The following is a 13,046-nucleotide window of genomic DNA, read 5'->3' as shown; positions in this document are numbered from 1 at the left end:
TGACGCCGGTAAATTTACCTAACTTTCCCTGGAATGTAATTTATTGTAACATGTTTATGTCTGTTTGTTATAAACCAGACGGTTTATAACGTCACCCTTTCCGGGGACAAAACCCTAACACGGTAGCGAACACTATCGAAGAACCGCAGTAATTTAATTTCCATTTAAGTACCTACCGATCGCCGTTTTATGGAATGGAAATTGTCGCCTCGATTGCTTTGATGATCACCAAGGACGCCGTCAACCATGCGAGTGGGATGTTTATTTACTTTGATCCTACCTAGCGACGAGTCTAGAGATGGAGAAATCGCCTTCACGTTCAATGGTGTGCTAGGGCAAAACTGAAACTCTGGCATATCGCTGGGAAGATTAGCGCCACTTGCCCCCCTATTCCAGTACACGGCGAATGATTCATGGCACAGCATCAACATGTAATTGTGGTTATTGCTGCTGCTGCTGCTGATGCTGATGATGACAATAAATGTCGTGATCGCTTGTCACTTCGGCTCGGGCTGATAAATGTGTGTTTGTAATTAGACGAAGTACGTACCTGCCTGCTTCGATGGATTTCGGATTGAAATTATCTCGCAGGGCTATAAGTCAAACAATAACTCACTCTCGTCAGCGGTTCAGTGGTTGACAAGACAACGGGTTGACGGTTTTTCCGCTCCACCAAGCCTGCTTGGTTGGTGATTCTTGTGCTAAGCTATGCTGAGCTTAATGGCTCGCGAGTTGTGCGTGATTAACAGCGATTACGGTTTGTGGGTACATTTTCACAGGAAATAAATCCCAAACTAGTTCTAATCCATAATGGATTAGGAAAGGAATACGACGGGGGCATCGGTAAATCGTGACCCTTCTTTACCGGACAGCTAACGCGATAGCGATCGCGATCGATTCAACTGACAGTGCGGGATCTGTTCGTCGAGTCTTAAACGGGTTTATAGAACCAATGGTTTTGTTTTTTTGTTCTCATAAGAAACGTAGAAAAACAACCAAAAAAAATTAAAAAATGTGTTAATAGATTCGGCAGGTATACCACCTGCCTATCGATCCGTGACTAGGGAAAATTTATCGCGCTGAAAGCCATTTTTCATCGCCGATAATTGGTGAATGGACAGAACTATTTTAATTGTGTTTAATTGGTGGGTTCCCGGTAGTGCGCAGCACCTGATTTCATTTTCAGTGGAACTCGGAACATTCCATTCCAACATGCATTCCAACCGTACGAGATGGAAAAGAACTTCGTGGAGAGGTTTTAGTTAATGCATAAAACTAAGGTCAATTTTCATCTCCAATCTGTCATGCCAATGCACGCTCTCTCATACGTCTTCCGGAGGCGCTGGTTGGTGATCCGTAAACAGATAAAAACTGTAAACAGGATCATTAATGTAATGTAGCGTCAGTGTTCAAGGATCGACTTAAAAGTACAAAGCACAATGGCTTCAACATCGTCGTGCGACTACTAATATATGATAAACTATTAACACATCCGATATTATTTTGGACATTATCTCTACTCTACTCTCTTCTGAACGGAAAAAGTACCTAAAAAACTTTACACGAAAGAATTGAACGTGTCCATACTAGTACGCAAGAATTAGTGGTGGTTTCAATGCGCTCATCACAGTATGCTGTGTGTTTGACTGTCATCTTTCGTTTGTTTACTTTTTTGTACGATTTAATTTCTTCGTTTCCAAAATGACGCACATTGAAAAAGAAGTTAAAAGTAAGATTTTGGACACATGGCTAACTGTAAAAGGGGAACGAAAATTAGCGAAGCGCTTTGGAATTCATCAAGCAAGTGTAAAATTCATCATGAACCAGTTTAGAAAACGCTATTCTTTGGCTTACCTGACAGGAAGAGGCAGGAGACCCACGATCTTGCAACTCGCAACTGAACCAAAAAGCTGTATCTCTAATTGGGAAGAATAAATCGATGCCGTTACGTGAGCAGTCCAATAAACCTGGAACGACCGTCAGAATAATCCAACGTATGAAGAAACGAAACAATCTGAATTCCTACAAAAAAATCGTCAAACAAAGTGCAGAACAATGCAACGTACTGCAACAAGGACCCGGAGAATTCATTTCAAGCAACCGCATTTTGGTGGACTACGAGTCCCAAGTCCACAATTTTATATTGCTGTAAGGGAGGATGTAAGCGATGGGAACAGGTCGATTCAAGTGGAGAAAATTGGTGATCGAAACTTGCTGGTATGGTAAGCTGAATTTTTACACTACCGGAACTATAAATGCGGAAATCTGTCGATCTGAGTGTCTCCAGAAGAGTGTTGCTTCTTTTATATGACAATCATAGAATCTTTCCACTGTTTTGGCGGCTCAAACGTTCATTTGGATAGAACATTATTTTTTATATGAGATTACTAAGGATAGTAAAAGTTTTAGAAAAAAAAAAACATTTTGAAGCGGCATTGATTGGAAACAGGTGTGACAATGAAAAGAATAACAATTATGTTCAATAATTGAAGTGCTTTGTTGTCAAATTGATTAAGTGATATTGCAGCTCGTGAACGTTGAGTGACAAAAGTGAAAATTGAAAAAATTGAAATTGATTTGAAAGAAACACAATAACAGCGTTTGAACTGACTAGAAACAAATATTGCAATGTAGGAATAACTGCATAGCAAAGTTCACCAATTAAAGATATTTTTCGTTATGTTGAAAATGGTGACTTTTAGAAGAATCAAACTCAAGGCTCAACTGCTGCGGCGATGACAGCGCCACCAATCGTTGCTCTAATACATGACAAATTCTTTCCAACATTGTAGCTTCGGATGAGTTACTTTACTTACTTTACTCGAGGGTGATTACAAAGTGTTGAGACATTTCTCTGTTCCTTTAGTATTTCAATTCCAATCCGATAATCTTTCATTTCAGATCTCCCTCTTATTTTTATATGCTTTTGATAGAACACGGTAAACATGAGTTTGGAGAGTTTGCGAAGTCTACACGCATAGGGACAAACAAGATCATACGATAATATAGATATCGAAAACATTCGAACGGAATGGATTAACCTTTTATACTAGGCTCTCTTTGCGGAGGCACTGACTTGAATGTGGAAGAGTTAACAGAAACGTTAGCAATAGCATGTGACATAACCATTCAAAGAAAACTGGAACCAGGATACAGATGGCGGCCGGCTTTCTAGTGGAACAAGGAACTCGCAAGAGAGCTAGTACAGATACAGCGGGAGAGGAGCGAAGTATAATGTTGCGAGCAGCAAGGGCCAACTTAGGATAAATCAGAGCATGAAGGGAATGTGCCGAAAAGCTGATTCCAACCCCTAGAATGTTGCATGACAGTGTCTATACTTCACAATGTGAATCATGGTGTCAGCTATTTTAAACTTGTCTGCGTTGTCTGAAGAACAAATGAAACCGATACGTTTACTTTTATCGTGAGGTCTGGTTAAATGTATTACAAACAATCGTTTTGCCACCAAAAATTAGGTCCTGAAGAAGATCCCCAACCATGTGTCGAAACGTTGGTAACTATGAAAAATTGACGCAACTTTCACGTGACGCTAGTGCCGATATCATTTCGCATTTTAAAACACGAAATTGTTTGCGTCACAGTGTTAAAATCAAGATCCCCGTGTAATTTGACAATGAGAAAATCAAAGTACAGTTACGCGATCTGGTACCGAGTACTTGCGATGTAGCCATAATAAAATTTGTGCCGCAATTTGAAGAATTGGATACATGCAGGAACTACTTTCTAGGTCTCAAGGTAAAGATGGACAAGTCACTCTATGCCAGGAGACATGCTGTGAACTCGAGTGATTCGTAGTTATGCTGCCTAAGCTCGACCCTCATTAGCAGAAGACAAAAGTTAAACCCGTACGATATTAAGCCTGTTCTAATGAGCCTGCCACTTCTAGTTTTCGATCTGTATACTTCACATCCTTGTTCTTACTTGGGCACTATGGCTCTAATTTTCATAACTTTCCCTACCCAGTAATCTCTAGCTAATTGAATGTCGTTAAACGTTCAAATTTTGCAGGAAAGATTATCACTGAATTCCACCGACTTATACAAATGCAGTAAAATGCTTGATCAGCTTTTGCTTTTAACATTTAAAGTCAAGCGTAATGTCTCGCAAGAAAAGAAGCCCATTTTGAGCTGATGAGAACTAATGAAACTGAAACGTTTGGTTTGACTGAGCAGGCCCTATTACCACTAAGAAGAAAGCTTACCGAAAAGCCCAAAATTATTGAAAGGAAACGGGAGTGAAGGAAAAAATTAACCCATCTAGAATGTAAACTTTCTTCTGTAGATACTTTATAGCTACGTAGTACAGCTCGTTCGAACAGCATGCAACACAGAATGGGTGCAGAGGCAAATTGGTGGTTTATACTTATAATCCTACTTGCTTCATATTGATGGCTCTGTTCGAGAAATGTTGATTAATGCTAAATTTTTCCGTTATCTGTGATTAAATGTATGTCCAAATTTGCGTTTGGAAACTTTCGTGAGTTTCGCGAAGCTATGCAACAAACATTCACGACTGATGATTTGACGGTGCTCTTAGGCCGATGACAAGCTTACGCGATTTGCGATGCGGTAGCGGTAAGCGAAGCGAATGCGTTTGACCTATCTCTTTGGCGTGTGCATGTAGAACGCGTAATACTGTCATAGTAAAAGCGGGGCGAACGCGGCAAATCACTATGGACGCGTCCGCAAACGCTTCGCTTTCCGCTTCAGCTTGTCATCGGCCTTAGACTTTCAAGCTTCATCGTTCGTTCGCAGTTTGCCCATCTAGTGACCTACTGTGGACTTTTTTCAACCCTTTCGCTTGCTACGTTATTAATTAGCCATGAATTGAAGTTTTTTTTGTGGTCGACAAACAACGGTTAAGAAAAAGCTGCTTGGCTAAATCCAATACAATTTTATCATATAACTGGCACCAAGATAGTGCTAGTTACTGATGAGAAGAATTCGAAACGTTAAAAACTAGTTTTACATTTATTTGGTTTTCTGGCTTGTTGGCATCAACGTATATTTTGAGGAGGTTTTTACGATGAAGGCTTTCTAAGGTTTGAAAACGAGTTTCGTGTCTTGAAGGTACTTTGAAATGAAATTGAAAAGGAAGTGAAAATTAGGGTCTTGGGCATATGCCGATGAGAAGAAAGTGTAACTAAATAGGCCAAAACTGGCGAAGTGCGTTTGAATCTACCACGTGAGTGTAAAATCCATTATAAGCAAATTTGGGGACCACCATTCTTTGGCTAAACTGTCAGCAAGAGGCAGAAAACTCGGATTTTCCAACCCGAAACTGGATCAGAAAGTAATATTTCTAATTGGGAAGAATTAATACCGGTGCGTGATTAGTCGAATAATGCAGAAACGAGCATCGGAATGATCCAACGTATCAAGAAACGGAACAATCTGAACAATGGTCCGGGATCTTTTCCACCAAAGCAGTATTACAGTGTTCATATCACATAGAAACTTGGGATGTGATTATTTTATTTTTAGTTAAGCTACATTGGGATCAAATTTAGTACTTAACATGGTGACCATTATTACCCACTTATACCACGGTCGAAATAATGTACAATGTGGGTTTAGGGTCAAGTTTTCTCTGGAGGCACCCTCCCTGGGCTTCGGTGATGAGTCTAAGGGCACGTAGTCTAGGGTTAGAATCGGAATATATTGGCTTAAATGGCGCGTTCCCCGTATGTAGCCGGTGGGAGATAGGAGTGGGAGATCCGAGCGTGTGCTGGTTCTTTGATCTCTTAATCTCATGACTATGAGTCATCATTAGACCAAGTGTTTTTTGCGGATCAATGGACTGTCATCTATAACAGACGATCAGACCGAAGATGGGTGTTTTTATCTCTACTCGCTCGAACTGTCGCTCTGACTCGTGAAGATAGTGAGTAACATTTCTCTATAACGAAACGGATTCTTTGTTTTCAGAAACAGGGACGACAATCTCTTATGGATGGAACCTTTTTCTAAAACGTACTGTTCAGCCACTAGTTAATGCTCAACTTTTTAAGAAATTCCAAACTCCTAATCGTAGTCTAGATACATGTAATATCTGTTTCTTTCCGTAGCTAATATATTTCCATCCGCTCAATAGCATTGATAATCTATATTCCCTACTTTATAGATCAATTTACTCAGCCTTAACATTATCCATGCATACTAAAAGTAATCTATATTTGTGTTCTACCTTAAATCAGATTCACACTAACACTCACTTAGATTAAGCAAATGGCATACCACAATAGATCTAAATACCGGTCGCAGTGGTTCGTCTCCAAAAAAACCCACAAATGCATTAAATTGCATATTCTCTCATATACACTCACAATCTCACCCATTCTAAACGTACAAACGCTCGTGACATTCGCGATAACCCAAATCTGGTCACGAACGCGAACATGTAATTGCAATCATTCACATACTTACACCCGCGATCTTGCCAACAAAACACCCCTTTAATAAAGTGAATGACTTAGCACTTATAAATTTACAAACGTGCACTCAAGCATTAACCCACCGCTCGCGCGTACTCCCTTCCGTAAGTCTCTACCCTCGATCCTAGCAGCCTAGCCTCATGCCTTCTGATGGAACAACAAAAAATTACACTTGTATACACTAGACAACACGTTCCATGGTGACATGACCGGGAACTCTAGTAATATTCGAGAACTCACTCTCTTCCAGCATGTGAACCCGTACACTTAAAATTAGATATCAGATTCACGGTCCGCGTAATCCTCTAAAAGCACGGGAATATGCGAATGGGCCTACGGTTATACGGTCGAGTTTATACACGCGAAGTCACATACACGCGACAAACACGTTAACATACAAATGCTTGAGTCCTTCGCGATCATACACTCAACCTATATTCGCGATCTCGCAAACATGATAACATCCCGGTGGTAAGGTGAACGTCTCAGCACTTATAAATTTTCAAAGATGATCTTAAACGCGAACGTACTAACTCCTGCGCTTGCGCAATCATGAATCGACCACTTCTGGAAGTCTCTATTCTCGGTACCAACAGCAATGCCTAAAATTCTCATACCTATTCAATGAACGACGAAATTTAGAGAATTCATCTTCGTCCTTTCCTTGCCACTTTCGTCGCTAAATGCATGAAAAAATAAAACAATAAAGGCGATGTCCCCTCCTCTCTCGATTCTACGAAAACGAGTAGCAGCAGCAGCCACTTTCGTTTTCCTATGACGATCCGAAATTTCAATTTCGTTTTGATGCATGCTCAGTAATTTGCGACTATCATTCATTAAATGAAATTAATGCAATGTGCATCTAATAATGCAACTAGAACATAGTTAAAATGAGAAATATGCACACCGATCAGGCTTCCGTCTTACAATACCATCATTAGCTCGCAAATCTAAAGAATCGAGCATCGACAAATAAATATCATTGCTAGTGTATTTTCGTTTCCCCAGCAGTAAGGTCAATATCGAAGTTACCAATATCATTCTGAATCTCAAAGCGAAAACGAGCGTGTGGAGAGAATAATGAAAACGCTCTGCTACATGCTTGCTTTGTCCTAGCCCTAGCCCTCTCATTTTAGATTTCGCAAAGTGCTAGTGGTATGGAAAGAAGCTTCGTTCTTTCGTCAGTTTCGCCAGATTTTGGCAAATGAAAAAAACATTTTCCGACTCTGACCAGCAGTCTAGGCCCATGCCTTCAATTGAACCAATTAACCCTCAAATTAAAAGTTCATTGAAACTAGAAAACTGTAACTAGCCGGACCTCTGAGACCCCTTGCCTTTTGGAGGGTTAACCGGGAACTCTAGTGATATGGGGTAACTCACTCCCTGTCAAAGTGAACCGCACACCGTAAACTAAATATCATAATGACGGTCCGCGTGACCATACAAGAACACACACGAATATGGCCACAGGGTTACAAAATCGAACTTATACGCGCGAAATGACGTACACGCGACAAACACGTTAACATACGAACGCTTAAGCCCTTCGCGATCAACAGCGCACACCTACGCCAGTAATAAGGTGAACGTTTTTGCACTTACAAAGTTTCAAACGTGAACCTACAAACGTCCGTGTTTACGCGATCATGAATCGGTCAAGTCCAGACATCATTACCTCGGTCATAGCAACTAAGGTCCATACATTCAGTTGGACCAATAAAAAAAATAACGCTTATATCCACTAGACAACCCGTTCCATAGCGACATGACCGGGAATTTTAGTGCTATGGAAGAACTCACTTTCTTCTAGCATCTGAGCCATACACAAAAGATTAAGTATTAGATTCACGGTCCGGGCGCGATCATCCAAGAACACATGCGAATATGCGAAAGACACACGGTTATGAAATAAAATTTATACACGTGAAGTTACATACTCGTTAGCACGCGCGACATACAAACGCACACGCGATTGAACACGTTAACGTACAAATGCTCGAGCTCTTTGCGATGATACACGCGATCGTGAAGTTTATACGCCCGCACAACGAATATCACATTCAGAATCACGGCCCGCTATAATTGACCTAAAGCAGTGTTTTAGTGGGCGACGTTGCCTGTCTCGTCTGCAATTGTAGTGTGTGATTCTAACCCTTCCGAGAAAATAGCTCTACAGCTCCAGTAGGACAACTCTCGAAAAAAAACTTTTCTCTTCGTTTGATTCGATCGATTTTCGTGACCGCTGTACTCAGTAGCTGGAAAGAAACAATTATGCGTGGAACGGCAGTATTGTAGAACATAAAACCAAAAACCATCATTCCAGTACTACCCTTTAAATTATTTCTAAAATACGCTAGAACGATTCTAGTAACACTTAAAATTCCAGTGAGCCTTTATAACAGTTCTAGTGCGCAACAAAATTCAATATAGCGCACTCTCCAAACTTATACGCTACGCCACTAAAAATTCTAGTACACTCCGAAAACTTTTCTAGTACATCCCATTGATAATTTTTGTACACTTTTAAAGCTATTTTAGTGCACTTTTAGAACACAACTCAACCTTTTTGTGAAGAAAATTTTAACCTTAAAATAATACTCCCTTATGTATTCTAGTACTTCAATATAACAATGCCAGAACCCTGAAAATCGTTCCAATTCACTTATGGAAAAATAGTGCTCTATCAAAATATTCTAAGGCGATTCTATTAAATTCTCTAGAACCATTTTATTACGTCTATATTATAATTCAAGTAGCATATTGAAAAAATCCAGATTATCCTCAAGATCATTCAGAAGCATTGAATAATAAAAATTATCCCAAAACCATCATCACAATACACCCCTAGAACAATTCTAGTGTACTCCAATATCCATCAAATTACACTCTAGAACAATTCTAGTACATCCTTAAAGTTATTATAGTACGTCTCCGGAACAACTCTAGTTCACCACAAAATAAAATATAGCGCTATGCTCAGATTCTTGTACTACACCCATAATCTATTCTCGAACATCTCTAAGGTCACTCTAGAACACCCTATTAACAATTATAGTATCCTCCTAAAACTATTCTATTACAATTTAAAACCATTCTAGTACTAAAACAAATGAAAAAATACGCTCAAATTAAAAAAAAATGCTGCCAGCAATACCATTGGCTTGCGTTCATTTCGATCAAGCAGTTGTTGGAAATCCAAAGACCTTTGTCAAGACAGCCCACAAACTACTTGTTAACACATGTTGCAACGGTATTGTACGTGCGTCGAGTATGTTACGGGGAAATAATCTGAATCTGATACCAAACATAAAGCTGGACTAAGCAATTTTTGTTCCTAAGCAAACAAGCTTGACTAGCGTGATGTCCCGTAAGACAGAGGGTGCTATTAAACTGGAGAAAATGAGTTAGATCGAAACTATCTGAGGTGAAAAAATATGATATATAAACGTGTCCTGCTATAGTGTACAACTCAAGAAATACCACCTGGTGCAATGAGAAGGAATTTTTAAAATAAATTTTCTATTTAATTTCAAAATTTCACTAAAGCACTTAACAAAAAGAAATATAACAATTATTATTCATGTTTGGTACGTGCAGAAGAATTTTAGTAAACGAGATCAATTTCAATTAGATTTTTGAAGCGTGGAAAAACAGCTCATGTTTCAAATAATGGAAAATTTCATCATTTTTGTCCAATGTAATTTGAATGAAAATCGAGTTTCAGTTGTAATTAGGATACATCGCGAATCGAACGTTGCTTTCTTTGGGTTCCATTCCGAAAAAATATACATTACTCTACTGGCTGTATTCATACAGTATCCTATGCCACAATAGAGCTGTGGTTGGAGAACTGCCACTAATCGGAAATTATTTGCAGGCAATCTCCTTCATCATCCTGCTCGAAGATTCTCGTTCTATTTCCTAACCGGTGCCACACACAAAGCACAGTACAGATCAAGTAAGATTACTATTTCGGGGAGGCAGTACGAGCCATTTCTGTAGCATAATGCGTAATGTGAGTTAGTGATTTTGCCGGTGGCATTAGCCAATTCCTTAGCTTGGCCACATCGATATCAAAAGGTTGTTCGAAGTTCGTCGATCGCACGAGACGCTGACTGGGCAGAACGTCTTGAGTTGAACCGTAACAGGTTTGTAGATTCTAGTATAATAAAGTTAATCTTAGTTGAACAGTGAATTTGAGTACTTCAGTCTACTTTTATAAGAAGAAATTCGGAAACAGAAATCGTTAATTTGCAGTAGCTCCGAAGTTGCTAAGGATGCTAGCCTCGCAACCAGTTATTGGAGCTTGGTTCTCAATCCCGTTTCTCCATTTGTTTCATTTTTTGATCCGTTTGCTATTACACACTGCATTAGTATAACAGGTAGTGGCGACTTCGCGTCAAGCAAAAGGCGTATAAAATGTAAAACCAGCTCATGTTTTAAAAAAGGAAAGAAAATTTTTTTTTTGTGATTTTTTTGAAGGAAACTAAGAGTTGTGAAAAGCAGAACAACCAGATTTCAGGAGGAGTTTTCTTCGAGCTCCTCTCTTAAAGATGTTTGAGACATTAAATAATAGCTCAGACTTTAAAGAAGATAAAGTTAATACTGTCATCGGCATGAAAACGAATGTGTAGATAGCACATACAAACATGTTTAAATCGTTGTTTTCTCTAAGAACTATTCTTTAAAATATTTTTTAAAATTCAAAAATAACAGCTCATTTAGTGAAAAAGGATAAATTCACCGATATATTTAAAAAAAATCACTCAAATGAAAATAATTTTTTTTCGTTTTTTCTTGGTTCTAACCTCATGCAATTGACTAGAAATTAGAAAACAAATCGTCCATCCTCTGTGAATTACTCAACGAACATGTGTCTAGGCAGACTTGTCCCTCGTTACCATGATAACCTATATATCGCATCGCACGCATTTTTTCTTTCTTTGCCATTTTTTTAAAGGCTTGAAAGAACCGCTCATGTTCTAAAGATGGATCAATCAATCAGTGAAAATGAAAGTTGCCAAAAGCATTAGAATTCATTGCGAGAATTTGTTGGTTTTGCATTGATAGCTCCAAAATATTTTTTTTAGCTGGGCTGTTTTTCCAGTTTTAAAGTATTTTTAAGACATGAAAAAACGGCTCATGTTTAAAAAAAGGAAAATTTCGCTTTATGTTAATTTTTCATCGGAACGAAAATGAAAATATTGCTATCTATAGCAATGTAACGCATCTAACCCATTGCTTTTTCTGCGACTAATTTCTAATGAAAAGGATTTTTAGAAACTCTAACAAAGAGTTCATTTTTTTTCGAGAGTTGTCCTACTAGAGCTGTAGAGCTAGGTTCTCGGAAGGGCTCCCCGTCAGAATCACATACTACAATTTGCAGACGAGACAGGCAATGTCGCCCAATAAAACACTGCATTAGGCCAATTGTAGCGGGCCGTGATTCTGAATGTGATATTCATTGTACGGTTCAGGTATGTGCGGGCGTAGGGACTCGCGATCGTGTGTATCATCGCGAAGGGCTCGAAGATTTGTACGTTAACGTGCTCGATCGCGTGTGCGTTTGTATGTCGCGTGTGCGTTTGCATGTCGCGTGCGCGTTTGTATGTCGCGTGTGCTAACGTGTATGAACTTCGCGTGTATACATTCTATTTCATAACCGTGTGCCTTTCGCATCTTCGCGTGTGTTCTAGAATGATCGCGCGCGAACCGTGAATCTGATACTTAATTTTTGATTTTTGGTGTACGGTTCAGATTTCAAAAGAAGGTGGGTTCTTACATATTATTAGAATTCCCATTCATGTCGCCGTAGAACGCGTGATCTAGTGGATATGAGCTTTATTTTTTTTTTTTGATTGGTCCAACTGAATGTATGGACCTAAATTGCTAGAATGAATGCTAAAGATTTGATCGCGCGCGTTTGCGGGTTCGCGTTTGAGACCGCGTTTGTAACGTCGTAAGTACTAAAACGTTCACACAATTGCCGGAGTGTTATCAAGTTTACGCGATCTCGAGCATAGGTGTGCGTAGATGATCGCGAAGGGCTTAAGCGTTCGTATGTTGACGTGTTTGTTGCGTGTGCTCGCGCGTATGTGACTTCGCGTGTATAAATTCGATTTTGAAACCCTGCGGCCATTCATATATTCGCGGACCGTCATTCTGATCTTTAGCTTTCGGTGTACGGATCACATTCTGACAGGGAGAGAGTTACCCCATATCACTAGAGTTTTCGGTCATGTCGCCATGGAACGTTTTGTCTAGTGGATATGGGAGTTATTTTTCAATTTTATTATTTTTTTTTTAAATTAACAAGGACCTAGATTGTTGGTACCGAGGATAGAGACTTCCGGACGATCCCGATTCATGATGGCACGAGCGCGGGAGTTTGTAGGTTGACGCTTGAGATCGTGTTGCTAAGTTTATGAGTGCTAAGATTTTCACCTTATCACCGGGGTGTAATCACGTTTGCGAGTTCGTGGGCGTAGGTTGCTTGGAAAATCGCGAGGGGCTCTAACGTTTGTGCGCTGACGTGATTTTGTAACTTGTGTTCTTGAATGGTCGCGCGAACCGTGAGTCTGATATTAAATTT

At 39.6% G+C, this 13,046-nt stretch overlaps 1 protein-coding gene across 1 annotated transcript in view; it reads left to right on the top strand.

Moving 5' to 3' along the window:
* The window catches only part of LOC131689633 (uncharacterized), a 197,564-nt gene that overhangs the window by 18,026 nt on the left and 166,492 nt on the right, over window positions 1-13,046 (top strand). The window lies entirely within an intron of this gene.

This window comes from Topomyia yanbarensis, chromosome 1 (genome assembly GCF_030247195.1).
Source record: "Topomyia yanbarensis strain Yona2022 chromosome 1, ASM3024719v1, whole genome shotgun sequence".
Classification (NCBI taxonomy): domain Eukaryota; kingdom Metazoa; phylum Arthropoda; class Insecta; order Diptera; family Culicidae; genus Topomyia; species Topomyia yanbarensis.
Note: the sequence above shows the minus strand (reverse complement) of the source record. Positions and strands in the feature narration are given on the sequence as shown.